The following is a 14,131-nucleotide window of genomic DNA, read 5'->3' as shown; positions in this document are numbered from 1 at the left end:
ACAGGAACCTACAATTAACTTGTTCTCGGCTTTATCTCTTTCCTACGGAAATTGCCTGCCAGTTCCCAGTTATCTTTTTCAATAATGAGCAGAACAGTCACGAGTGCCTGTTCCTCCTCCAATTCCAGCTCCACATGGAACCATAACAGCTGCCTCCCTTTTTATTCTCATGTGTTCTATTATCTATTACCTCTTCATAACTCTAAGCTACAAAGGCCTCTCCTTGTCCTTTCTGGATCAAAATCAGGGAAAAGGTCATGGCTGAAGGATAACCAAGTTATTTCAGCAGCTGGGCAGTGGAGGGCATAAAATACATTTTTGGTCAATTAAGGGGGATGATTTAGTACCTTGTGACTGTTAATTAAAATTGCACTTCCAAGTGACTCTCTGTACGCCTAAGAGGCTATCCTGTGAATTTCCTTAAATTTGGGTCTTTTAACTAGTCTTTTAACCGGTTTCCTGGTGCATTTGCAGTCACTGGTGCATTTGCAGATGCCTTGTCATACAGGAGCTTTCTTCAGCCTTGACATTCCTTTCTCTAGAAATAGGCAGGTTGTCTGCAAATAGTGCAAGATACCTCCACGTCTATACAGCACGAAGTTCAGGAAGTCTTCTCTTCTTGCCTACCGTACTTACAGTTGCTATGAATTACCTCAAAATGCTTTTGTACACAGGTTGACAAGACCATGAGACTGATCACTCAGATGAGAGTAGGGGGGGAAAAACCAAACCAAACCAGGGATGGGCTCTGTTTTTGGGCAATGTGCTGTTGAACGTAATTATTATTTAGAGGATGGTTTAAAAAATTGTATTATCTTTGCAGATGACACAAAAATTAGGAGGTCGAAAAATCTTTGGAAGACAGTTTCAAGACTGAATGGAATCTTGTACAAGGGAACATTAGGCAAAATCTACAAAGTAAATTTCAGTAGAAAGACATGTATTTATTTAAATTCATTGGCTGCACAACTGTAGTGGAACCTGGGCAGCATACAAAATTTAAAAATCATAGAAACAGTGAGAAATGTTAAATCAAAAGGCAGCCCGGGATAAAATATTCACAAAACTAAACCCACAAAACAAAAGAGGAGCCATTAACAATGAGAAATGTCAACCCCAGGCCTGGGACCAGAGCCAGGTCTTCAAGGCTTTCCAGAATCCCAGGAGAGGGGAAACCATCCTTATCTTGGGGAGTGGGTGGGGGGGGGATGCTATTCCAGAGGGTGGGGGCTATAACAGAGAAGGCCCACTTCATAGGTCCCACAGGATAGCCATATTTAATGGAGGAGACCTGAGTGCACCTGATCTGCTTCAATGCACTGGGTGGGCAGAAACTATTGGAGATAAGTGGTATGTCAGATATCCAGGCTGTATGCCATACACTTCAAATGAAAAATGTTACATTTAGGTAAGGAAATTGGATTATAGTGTAAGATGACAGAGTATGTGGAAATATATCGGAATGATAGTCATGTAGAATATGGAACAGGTAAAGTTGACCCAGAAGGCATGGCACAGGAGAATGGTTTAAAGTATATGGGAATAGATTTTGGCTGGACATCAAGAAATATTTCCTGAGCTGCTAAGCAGTGGAAGAGATTGCCTTGGGAGTTTCAGCAAGGGCTGGATAACCTTTGCTGGGGGTGTTATAATTGTTGATTCATGCATTGGATGAGGGACTCCATAGGATAAGGGTGATCTCTTCCAACCCCGACCTTCCATGATTTTGTGATAACTGCAGCCTTGCTTATTATATCCTCAAACCAAATTAGATTGGAGACTGCTAAGGAAACTTGTCCTGCTACACCCTCACTTGGAGTGATTTGTGTTGAAGGAAAAGATAGGATATAAATGTGGTGTATTATTGTCAGTTTGCAAGGGTGCCTCTGTCTGGGTATGAATAATGGTTGGTCCACGTGGTGTACATGCATGTGCTGTTAGTGGCTTGGACTCCTTTCTGCATTCAAGGTAGCCTGAATCTAATACTGTAGTTGGCGACTCTTATTCTTGTTGTAGTTAGTGATGTTTCTGCCTTATTTCATAGATAAAAAATCACTAATTAGCAGAGGTACTAGGATCATAAGGAGGATCGAGACTAATCTAGGGAACTTGTGTTGAGTGATTAAATTTATCTGCTGACCCTTTTACAGATAAATAGGCATCAATGTTTTCTGAGGTAACAAGGAGAAGAAAAGTTACTGTTTCCCACTCAGAATCTCCTTTATGCCCTTCCATCACCAACCTTGTAGAGTCTGGAAGGGCAAAAAGCCTCATTCAGAAAGCTCATTGCTTCTGGCCCTCTCCACTCATGCTTGTATACAGGACCTCTGTGCCAATTTCTTTTTGCAGTGTTCTTTTTATAGGCAGTAACACTTGGAGGAGAGAGAGCAGAAGTGTGAATATGCTTTAGAGGAAAATGAATTGACGGTGTGCATATGAATCTTATTTCAGTCTTTTAAACTGAACTTTGACCTGGGTCCATCTGTTTTTTGGTTTGGAATGCAGCTCCTGGCAGCCTGCGGTCTGAATGAGGTTGTTTACCCTTGCCACAGCAAGCTGAAATCTCTCTGCTCTGACGTGACCTCCCTAGAAGGTGAGTTTTGTGATGCTCTAGCTATTATTGTAGGTCCTTTCAGATATGAATATCGGTGCGACAATAAAGTAAGGCTAGTATCGGTGAGGGACGCGGTGGCTCAGTGGGTTAGGACGCTGAGCTTGTCGATCTGATGGTCGGCAGTTTGGCGGGTCGAATCCCGAGTGCCGCGTAACAGAGTGAGCACCTGTTACTCGTCCCAGCTTCTGCCAACCTAGCAGTTCAAAAGCACGTAAAAAAATGCAAGAGAAAAATAGGGACCACTATGGTGGGAAGGTAACAGCGTTCCGTGCGCCTTTGGCATCTAGTCATGCCGGCCACATGACCACGGAGATGTCCTCGGACAAGCGCTGGCTCTTCGGCTTTGAAACGGAGATGAGCACTGGCCCCTAGAGTCAGAAACGACTAGCACGCATGTGCAGGGGAACCTTTACCTTTACCTAGTATCAGTGAACACCTGACAGCATATTCTGATCTTCTTGTGTGTTTTGTCAGTACCAACTTCAATCCTATTTGCATCCAGTGTCATCTTCCACAGTCGGTAAGCGGGAGCTGGAAGACTCATTGTCACAGTCTCTCTATGGAGTGGGTCTTCCTGGGGGTCCAACAGTAGGCGTACGGTTTGGATCACCTTAGTAGCGCTTCTCTTTTTCAGGACCAAATTGAAAACTCCAACCTGCCAATCCATTCAGACAGATACCACCCACCTGGAGCCTATGAATGTGAAGATGGATGACAACGGCAGAGCTGCTAGTGGAACCTCAGTTTCGCAGACCAGTGGGGTGGCAACCGCTAGGAAGAGAGTGCCAACTGCTTGTCCCCCTGCTGCCAAGCAAAAGGCCAGCAAGCCCCCTCAGCCAGCAAACAAGCTTCCCAATAAGAAGCAGCCAGCAGCTCCTGCAGCTGGCTTTCCTTCAGCTCCTAGTGGAGCTTCCAAAACACTTGGAGATGGATCTGCTCGGAAGGCCAACGTGCAGCAGCCAAAGCAGCCGGCATCCAAGACTAGTAGTGTTGACAACTTGTCTGCTAGAGCGACAGTGAAAAAGGCACCAGGGGAGAGGGCAAGTGGACCGAAGACGTCGGGAAAGACGGCTACAGAGAAGGAAGTGCAGCAGAAACCCCCAAAGGTGACCACACAGCCCTTAGGTATGCTTTTGCCTGTTTTTCAGCACGCATGGAGTAACTAATCCTGGACTTGGTTCATTCCTGCATTTTCAGCATCTTTCAGGATGGTTTTAGTCATGCTTTTTGAAGGGTACTAAGTGTTCTAAACTTACTGATTTATTTATTTTTTTAAATTAGGGGGGGGAAAAAAGCATTGAGAGCCATCTAATACTAGCTGTTGGGAAGAATGCAAGAACTATATGGATCTCTTTTTCCTAAATCACTAGATACTGGAGTAGCTTTTCGTAACTTGTAACTGGGCAAGCAGTGTTCCCAGCATTAATTATGATAGCCGTAAGGACTGGGTTCTCAGGATGCTGCACTTTCTGTATTTTCTCTTATGTTTCTCTGAAAGCCTCGACATACTGTTCAATCCTGAAAAAAGAAACCTTCCCTTTGTCCTACTGCATTCACTAGGTAACTCTTGCAAGTGTTCATTGCAATTTGTCAGTTAACTGTTAAGCTGCTGCCTTTTTTTTTTCTTCCATCAGCATCAAAAGCACCTTCAACGAAGCCCAGCAGAGCTGAACAGGCTAAAACATCCAGGTATCGGCTTTGGGTATCGCTTTCAGATGCACCAGTCAAAGAATTGGGATTTTAAATGCTTTTTCTTTGTACGAGTATGTTGATTTGCTCAGAAATGCCAGGTTTTGGGGGGTATAGAGTCTTGATGGAGGGAACTGTTGTGAAATTATGGTGGGAGTAATTGTACATTAATATATTCCTTCCGACTGGTCAAGTTGCATGTATGGAAAGCATACGTGTGTCCCGTTAAGGCGATCCAAGAGAGCATCTCCCTTATAGAGTACGAATGTCATGTCTGTATCTAATTAGAAGCCTGGAGTTTTGCAGGGCCACTCTGGAACTCTGTCCATTTCACCACTCTCTCTCTTGACAGCATAGCAATTTGATATGACCCCAAGCATTAGAAAGAAAACATCATACACAGTGCCCAAGCATACTGAGATCTGCAATGTAATAAAGAGTAAATCATACTAGTAGCAGAATGGAGGGCTGCCAGCTATTTGGAGTTAAAGCCAAGGAATGCCTCTATAATGAGGCAAACAGCTTAACTCAGGGGTGTCAAACTCAATTTCATTGAGGGCCGCATCAGCATTGTGGTTGCCCTCAGGGGGCCGGGTGGGTATGGCCAGGGTGGGCGTGGCCTACTGGGTGGGCGTGGCTAGAGTGCGTATGGCCTACTGGGTGGGAATGGCCAGCTCTACATCGTTCGCATCAAGGGTACCTATGGGGGCCTGGGCAGGGTGTCTGGCGGAAGGAGGGTCTCTGGGCCAGGGCCAAGGCAGTGGGGGCCGTTCCCTCACTGTTTCCAGGATGGCTTCGCGGGCCACATGAAACCACTTCGGGGGCTGGATCCGGCCCCCGGGCCTTGGGTATACTAGTATACTATTGCACACTATCACTGATGCAGTTGTATATCTAATGAGGAGCACACATACAATCAGTGAATAAAAGGATCAAATAAGCTGAATAAGGTGTTCCAGTGGAGGGGCTTCAGTTTGGTGGTGATCTTCTGTCCTGGGCCCAGATGGCTGGAGTGTTGTGTTTCTGCTGCTGATCTATGATAAGACTTGTTTCTAACAAGTCCTCATTCATTCATGACTTAGTAATGGGCAAACAGGCATATCTGGTCAATAACTAAGATTGGTTAGGCAAAAGCAGCAATGCTACCCTATCTTAAATCTGCCTTGGTGGATTTTGGGGCCATGATTGGAAAGGAAAGGTGGTGTTGATCTGACTTGAGACCTTATACATAAACGGAGGTCACTATTCTTCACATAGTGGGATGTGAATGCTTGTGATTTAGGCTGGATTGGTAGCTGGCGTATCAGCTACCGTGCTGCCCCAAAAATCCTTTCCTGGGCTCCTAGATTTGATCTTAGACTTATGATGGAGAGTCCTCTCACCTATCGGTGCTGAAGAACTTCAACGTCTGTGACCAGGAGATCATGGCGATCATGTAATAGCCTTGTACAAACAAGTTAAAGCTTTTTCATACAATGTTTGAGGATTGACACCATTGATAGTTATGTTTGTTTGTTTGTTTTTCTATTATGTTTTTTTTACTTTGAAAGATTTAATCATATATTACAGTCATTCCAATAAAGAAGGAATATGTAATTTTGTCACGTTTGGATTCCTCAGAGCAGGGGTAGGCAACTTTGGCTCTTTTATGACTTGTGGACTTCAACTCCCAGAATCAGCTTAGCTAATTTAACCTTCCTGCAATTTGGAAATGTTTGACTATAGCTGAGAATTCTTAGTTAATATTGTACCCATAGTTTAGGCAGAGATCAAACATTCTGAAATTCTACTTGCTGCAAATTAAAGATAATTGAATGTGCACTCTGATTATATTGCTGCAATCTTGCATTTTTAGCCTCTGCAAAAATTGGAAGGAGGAGGTGATGGGTGAATAGTAAAGGAATAAGGGCAGGTTAGAATATATGCCAGATGCAGGGAATCTGAAATGACTCCAGTTCAGACACTGAAAATAATAATTGGAGGAAATGGCTCCGTTGCTATTTTGTGTTGGTTCTCCCCTGGCCCAGTTTATCTGAATACTGGAAGATGCCATCAGATGCAAGAGGTAGGTGGGTAGCTAGAAGAACCATATTTCAAGCTGTTAACCAAAATGAAAACATCTTGTCTGGTTCTTGATCTAATGGCTGAGATATTTGAAGGTCCTTTTCTCTTTACTGCAAGTTTTAAAAGCTGGTACTTTTCAGGATAAACTTGGCTCATAAACTCTGAACTGACAAAAGCTTCAAGGGCATTTGTATTGAGGCCATAGATTACTGAGACAGTTGTGCCTTCTATGTTTTCTAAGGGTTTTCTGCTGTGCATAATTGTTTGCTGTCTGTTTCAGGACTTGGTTGCCAGGAACAAAGAATTCAACTTCATCCTCTTTAAACAGGACCGCTACTAATGATAAGAATGTGGGCAAACATAAGCAAACACCACCACCTGCTGGTCAGGCCACATCAGCACATCAGCAGAAAAACACACTGGCAGCACAGAGAGGTATCTAGTCTGTTGCCCTAACACAAATGCCCCTCTACCTTGCCAAAACCTGAACTTTACAATGTCTAAATGGGAAAGATCATATTTCACAGAAATATTAGCTAATACATATAACTGGGAGTGATCAGGCTAAAGGCGGGTCGTCATATAAAGGTCTTTCAATATTTTTGTAGTGACTTTAGATATCAAAACATAGAGCATTATTTTACAGTTCAAGGATCATAACACACTAAGATCAGTCAGAATTATCTAGGTTGCAAATGGCATATCAGGGCTGCAAAGAGTAGCTTCGCTAAGCACCCTTAGTAAGTTCTTGGCAGGGTTCTTCCACCCCTTAAGAATTAGAACTATGTTTCCATCTCATCGTTTTCCCCTAATGCTTTCCAATTTATTTATTTATTTATTTATTTGGCTTCCATAGTTTCCAGTCATAGTGGCTTTTGTTGGCACGTAGGAGTTTTTGTTGGTGTGACTTCTGAAGAGATGGTAATGAATTCTAATTGCCAGAACAATTTGCTAGCCAAACCACAATAATTGGAATATTTACTATTCCACATCCGGAGAAGTTAGGGGAGTCACACTGAGCATTAAATACTTTTAAAATTTTAGCTTATTCCAAAACAGACTTGAGGCCTGTCAAGTACAAGGAGCAAAAAAAAAATCACGTCATCGGTAAGCCCATTGAGAAAGGGACAACGATCACTGAAGCATGGCCACTATATTATTTTTATGAACAAATTGGTACTAAAATGGAAGATTATGTTCAATTGCCAGGGAGCAGAAGGGCAGCTGTAGTGTAGTTAGAAATAGGCCTTAGGACGCTGGAGGGGCTTCAGATGTTCTGCATAGATTACATGTTAGCTTTTTCAATCCAAACCAATGTGTAAGATGTCTTTTCTTACTCCAGATGCCTCTAGAGCTGCCACAGTTTTAAAAGCCAAGGTTTCAAACTCCGACTCCTCTGGGAAGATGCCACCTGTCCTAAAGCATCCCAAACAGTCGGCCTCCAAATTGCAATCTGAGCAAAATCTCGGAGAGAGGAATGTGACTGCACCTACAAACAGCAGGTTCGCAGCAAAGAAATTTTCAGATCCCAGTAAGCCCCAAATTCCTGCCAAGGCAGCTGGTGGGACTCTCCATCCAAGAGCCATTGCTTCTTCTCCCAAATCTCTGCCTCCTTCAGGCAAGAAGCTTCTGAAGAAAGATACTCTTCCCAGTCGTGAGCAGGTGTCACCCCAAAAGAAGCTTCAAAAGGCAATTGCCAAGGAAGGGAATTGCAAGAAAACCATCAAAGAAGCAGAAAGTGCTTCAACTGAGGATACAAAGTTTCTAGAAAAGTTGGAATCTACAGCAGAAGAAGAAACTGTTGACCAGCTACTCTCCCAGGAGACTTCAGGCTGTTGCATAACAGGAGTAGGGATGGAGCAGATGGAACCAGGAGACTCAGAAGGTGACAAAGCGGAAGAGATAAAGGTTAATGCTTCAGAGGGGCTGCCTCCAGCACTCCTTGAAGAATCTCTGGTCTGCCCTGGACCACAAGATACCAGTATATCATCTGTTAGTGAGATGCCTCATTTGACCACTCTTGATGTCTTGGAGGTACATTGTGGAAGTGGTGATGAAACACATAATTTGGAGCCAGATCTCCCTTGTGAAACATCTCCTCCCATTCAGCTGGAGCTCTCTCACCAAACCTCTCCAGCGGAAACCTTATGGCACAAAGAAAGAGGCATGGACTCTGAGCACCTCAGAAAGCAAACATCTCATTTGGATGCTTCAGCAGCTATTGAGCAGCCCCATTTCTTGCACAGCCCCAAGTCTTGTCTTGATGTACATCATATTTCAACACCATCCCTTCCAGCTGAGGATTCCCAGATTTTAATACGCGAGTCCACTCCTATGCTTGAGAGATCTCCTTCTTCCGAGTCCTTGACTTTAGAGTCTGAATTGCTTGAAGAGACTCAAACTATAAAACTCTTAGTTCTGGCAGAGACACAGGAGGAGCCCAGTCTTTCAGCAGAGCAGTCTCTCTCAGCTAGCCAGTTTGATCCTACCTTAAAAACTGTAACAGAGTCTCTAGCAGCAGGCCACAATGATAGCACTGAATTGGAAATGGTGAACAGGGTATTGAATTTGTGTCAGGACTCGGAGGAAGAAGTGCAGAAGGAAGTGGTAACTCTAGATGTAGGAAATGAAGGACTGAAGAGCCCCGTAGATCTTGCAACTAAAGATAGTGAGCTTACACAGAAAGTAGTCACTTCTCAGCAGATGGAGGATCTGCATTGTGCCAGTATTCATGCTGAAAATGAAGAGCTAATGGAAGTTCTGCAGGTAGCAGATCATTTAATAATGGGAGAGGCTACACAGTACCAAACACGTCTCCCTGTGTTTGTGGCTGCAACCTCAATTCCTACCCAATTGCCTGGAGAGCCTTCTGCAGGCTATGACGATCAATCTAGCAGCTTAGATGAATATCCCACCATCGGAGAACTTGAGGATGATGCAGTAATTCCAGAAGAATGCATGAGTAACGTGAAGCAAGAAGAGGCCACCCAATATGAAACTCCAGACTTATTGTTTCATCCTTCAGGGGAGCTCTCGCCAAACAGTGGGGCTGCTCAGCTGTCGATGCACAAACCTCAGAGCCTGCCCTTGAAGAGCCTGGGGCTGTTACAAGAATACCCAACTGAGTTGACTGAAAAGCCAGAGTTGCTCTTCAGTAGTACAGGGCTGAAAGCTCGCTCTCCAGAGAAGGGAGACTCATCTTCCAAATCCAGCACCTTAAGCGGGCCTGACCTGGCAGGTAAGAGCAGCAGTGAAACTAGCACACCTGAAGAGCTCCGGGAGTATGACAGTAGCTCTGGAGTTGAGTCTAAGTCAGATGACAAACTGGAACAAACTTGTCATCAGCTCCTGAGTCCCTTGGAGGATCTCCCCGGTGAGCTTGATCTGGGCATCCACATGGAAAAGGGAGATGACGAGGCAGAGACCCTGCCAGCAGATGAAGTCCTTGGCGATCCACCTACTGAGCCCACTGTATCCTCCGAGGAGGAAGCTGATCTGGATGCAGATCTTCTGAAGGAAGCAAGCTTTCCCAAAACAGTCTGCCTCTTGACATCACCTCTCCCAACCAAGTCACATTTGCCCCATTCGGTAGAGGAGTCTGACGAACAAGGTTCTGGTGATGCTGGCACAGAAACCCCAGCCTCAACCAACTCTGCAGCTTCGTGTGATGTTTTTGGTGCCTTTCACCTCCATTCAACTGACAGCTGTGGCAAAAGCCCTGGCCTCTCTTCCTTGGACAGTGAAGAACATTCCACGGAGGGCAGTAAGGAGACCTGCAGCAAGATTCCCATGGATTGGGAGCAGCACTTGCACCTCACCCCGATGCCCTTGAAGACTGGTGGGCACGAAGAAGAATCGTCACAGCCTTTCCCTGCCGCTCATAGTCTGGCTGCAGGTAATGTATAGAAATCCTGCCCCATCTGTGTTGGATGGGCCGACCTGTGGTATGTTAATGTGCAATAGTATCCTGTAGGGAATGGAAATGGTTTCCTTCCTGCTTGTGTATCTGTTCCATCTGTGTCTCTAGCCAAATGGGCATTTTCTCGTTTTTGTGTGTCTTAAAATCTTTTCTCTCAACTTCTTATAGACTTCTTTGGGGAAAGTTGTGTATATTTTAGTGCTTTTCTTAGTGGTGGTGGTGATGGTGGAAATAAACTTCTTAGCCTTTGGATATGTAAAATAAAGCATCACTTTGTTTATCTGATGTGGCCTGTATTGTTTTTCCAGGGAATCTGTCTTCTCCACCTACCTGTCCATACCACTTGCAGTTTTTAAATTGGAAAGAAGGGTGTGCCAAATAACGCGAACAGAAATTATGGGGTTTGCTATATTATATATGAACTGGACAAACATGAGCGGCATATGGGAGAAGCAAACCTCATTTAGAATATATGAACAAGTATCAGGAAAATTTGATCCATCAGAATAACCTGAGGTCCTCATCCTGCTCAGCAGCCATGTCTTCTTTAATTATCCTTTGGGCTAAAGCTGCCTTTTGCAATTTCTTCATGCCATTGGATTTGTATCCTTTGGTGCATTGGGCTCCGAGAACATTTAGTAGAGAGCAGAACAGGTAGTAAGCAGCATAATGGTTGGACTGTTAAATGTTTTGCGGGGATCACAATTAATTTGATCCAAGCTGTCCAGTAGTCCCAACCTGCCTTTCCTCTGGAATCATGCACATTTCTGTGTTAGACAAATATCCGAGCATTGGGTGGATTCATTAACATGCTAAGCCAAAACCAAACACACCATACTGATGTTTAGAATAACACTGACTTGCCCATAAAAAACACATTTATTGTTTATAGCCCTAGAAATCAGGGCTACATTTAATAGATATTTAATTGAATATTAAGAAAAAACGTTCCAACTTTTCTTATGCCAGGCATAAGAAATAAATAGTTGAAGCCATCACGTTTCCATCACAGGAAGGCTAAATAGCCATTTGTTAAGAGTACTGTGCTTTCCTGGAATGAGCAGAGGATTGGTTAACTTGCTAATTAACCAAGGCAGATTTCCTTTAACGAAATCTTGAAATGTAATAAATGATCAGAAATATTCTGCAGGAGATAGATTGCGTCTAGATCTTTTCAGGCCATAGGTGTACTGAAATAGCAGGAAGGCCATTGAGGAAAATTCACATTGCAATTTCCTGTTTTAGCATGTTGTATGCTGAAAGATTCCAGGATTCAAAAATGATTCAGCTTTGATAGCTGCTTTAGTATTTATAATTAGATAAATAATTTCGATTTACCAATTGGTTTACTAATAGGAGCTGAGAAACGAGTTAAATCCTCAAGTCCTTCAACTTCTCTTTGCTTCATTATTGCTAGTTGATTGAAACTGAAACCAAGCAGTCTATAGATAAATTAGGAAGTTTTAATCAATCCTAAGAACTCTGGCATCTCTTTCTCTGACTCTGAGAAAGTTTAAGGTGATTGATGTGAACAGCTCCTAGGAGGGAAGCTATTCAGAAAGTAGTTAGCAGTATACAAGCATGCAAAAATTGCCTAGTACTGGAGACATGCCCAATGCAACCTCTGAATCCATTTTTAAAATGAATTAGTTGGGAACACAACATTTATCAGCCAAGTATTGGCACTATAACTGCAATGGAGTGTATTTCTTGCAAATCTGAGAAGCATCTCCTTTTTTTTCTTTAAAACCTAGCCTCTTTCCACTTTCCCTTTTCTTTTTTGTTCTTGTCTGTCACTTCCTTTCTGTCTGTTGTGACCACTACCCATCCTGCGGGCCACCCTTTCCAACCCAAGCTCCTTGCCCTATTTGTAGGTGACAATGGGGCTGCCTTGCCCTTCCCCTGGGAACCATGTCCATCTGAGATCCTCTCCACTATCTACGAAGTAGAAAGTGGTGCTGAAACACCTGGCCCAGACGAAGAGGACGGGAGCAGTTGCTTGCGTGCCGCCTCCCGAGAACAGGCTCTTCAGCTAGGAAACATCCAGGCTACAGTCGTACAGCAGCTAATCAGCCGAGCCCTGCTCTTCCCAACAGAAGCACCTCCTGGGGCTGTCAGTGGGAAGGGGGCCATGAACAGCGAAGCAGAGATTGGCAAATGGACAGAACTGATCTCCCCTTTGGAAGAATCTCGAGCCAGCATCACTTCGGTGACCAGCTTCTCCCCAGAGGACATGTCATCCCCACATGGGGACTGGACTGTGGTAGAGGTAGAATCGTTCCACTGATTATTTCCCCCTCCCCCAAGTTATTAGTATATAGAAGAAGGCATTTTTTGGAGGCGAACCACTACTTTTCATCCAAGTGTATCTATTAATGTCCAGGAAGGGTCAAGTATTAGCTGACTGGGGATACTGCTCTCCCCTTCATCTTCAGCAGCTAATGGTATGGATAGTTAAGCACTTGTGAATCATGATTACTTTTGTCCCATGCCGTCTTAGCCCTTGAATTGTTTTTGGTTCAGCAGACTGACCAGCCTTTCACGTTTGGAACTTTCAGGGCATAATGTTTCTTTCCAGAGGTAAAGTCCATCTTTACTTAGTCGTAACATGTGATTGTGCCAATTATTGATATCACTATCTGTCAACATGATAAAAATAAAGCTCCCCCTCCCACGTATTTTGATAAACGCTACAGTGTTCTTCATTAATGAAGGCTATCAGTAACAGAAGATGCTAGTGGCCCTGATTACTGATACCTCCTTATGGAAAGCCATTGACATTTGGTTGTCAGGCTGCCAATATTTAATTATTATTTTTTTTGTTATAGTAAACTTTCAAAACCAAATTCCCTGGCAAAGGTGTTTTACCTTGAGATTTTTTTTAAAGGAAGTAGCACCTCAAAGATTGTGCCCAAACAATACAATTAGGATGAGACCTAACAGATGAATTTAAACATTATCAAGCAGCCTGGATTTGCACAGTATGTTTGGTACAAGGACATTGATTAATTCAAAAAATAGCTTAAATGGGTTGTGTGAATGTAGCCAACATGGAAGAGAAATTTACAAATGAGGACATCTTAGTGTTTTTGAATGATTGGTGTATCTGCTATTTAGAATGTGGTCACTCTACTTCTCTCGCCTACTTCTATGAAGTGGACTTCTCAGCAATATATGCAACTTATACAGTGGCTGGAGGAGACCTTGGACTCAAAGGGACATGTACTTTACCATCCTAAACAAGACTAGGTAAGAAAAGGCTGCTAAAGAATCAGTTTGGGAATTTTCTTCAAAGGTGCAGTTTACAGACCACTTCTATCTGAAATGGAAAAGTTTAGAAAATGCAGGGACCAAGTTTTGTTTTGATGCAACTGATTCTTATACTTGTGCTAACCCAAGCTCCATGCTGATGCAGCAGTAGATTATTCCATTTTTTCCCCCTTTGTGCCGGTGGTTATGCCTGGCCAAGTAGTATGTGTGTCATTGTGAGGGGCTTTCCTGACTTGATTGTAAGCCAATGCAGTGGTGGGTTGAGGAACATCTGGAACAACCCTTAGGTTGTGAATTACAATTCCAAGCAGCCTCTGAAAATTTGCATAACTGTTCGATGTTAGACATTTTTCAGTAGCATTCTAGAGTCAAAAATTGGCAGTGCAACCATGATAGTTTTGCTCTGGCATTTGTTAATAAGAGTGATATGAAACTATACAGCAGCTATGGGATGGTATCCAGTAATATGATTAGATAAACCGATTCCATCATACAACAACAATTGCTTAATGGTTCCCTTGAGCTGTGCCATTTTTTGTTGTTGTTGTTACCACATTTGAGAGTCTACATTAAAC

The sequence above is a fragment of the Vipera berus genome (genome assembly GCF_964194415.1).
Source record: "Vipera berus genome assembly, chromosome: 2".
Classification (NCBI taxonomy): Eukaryota; Metazoa; Chordata; class Lepidosauria; order Squamata; family Viperidae; genus Vipera; species Vipera berus.
This window is presented reverse-complemented; position numbering follows the sequence as displayed.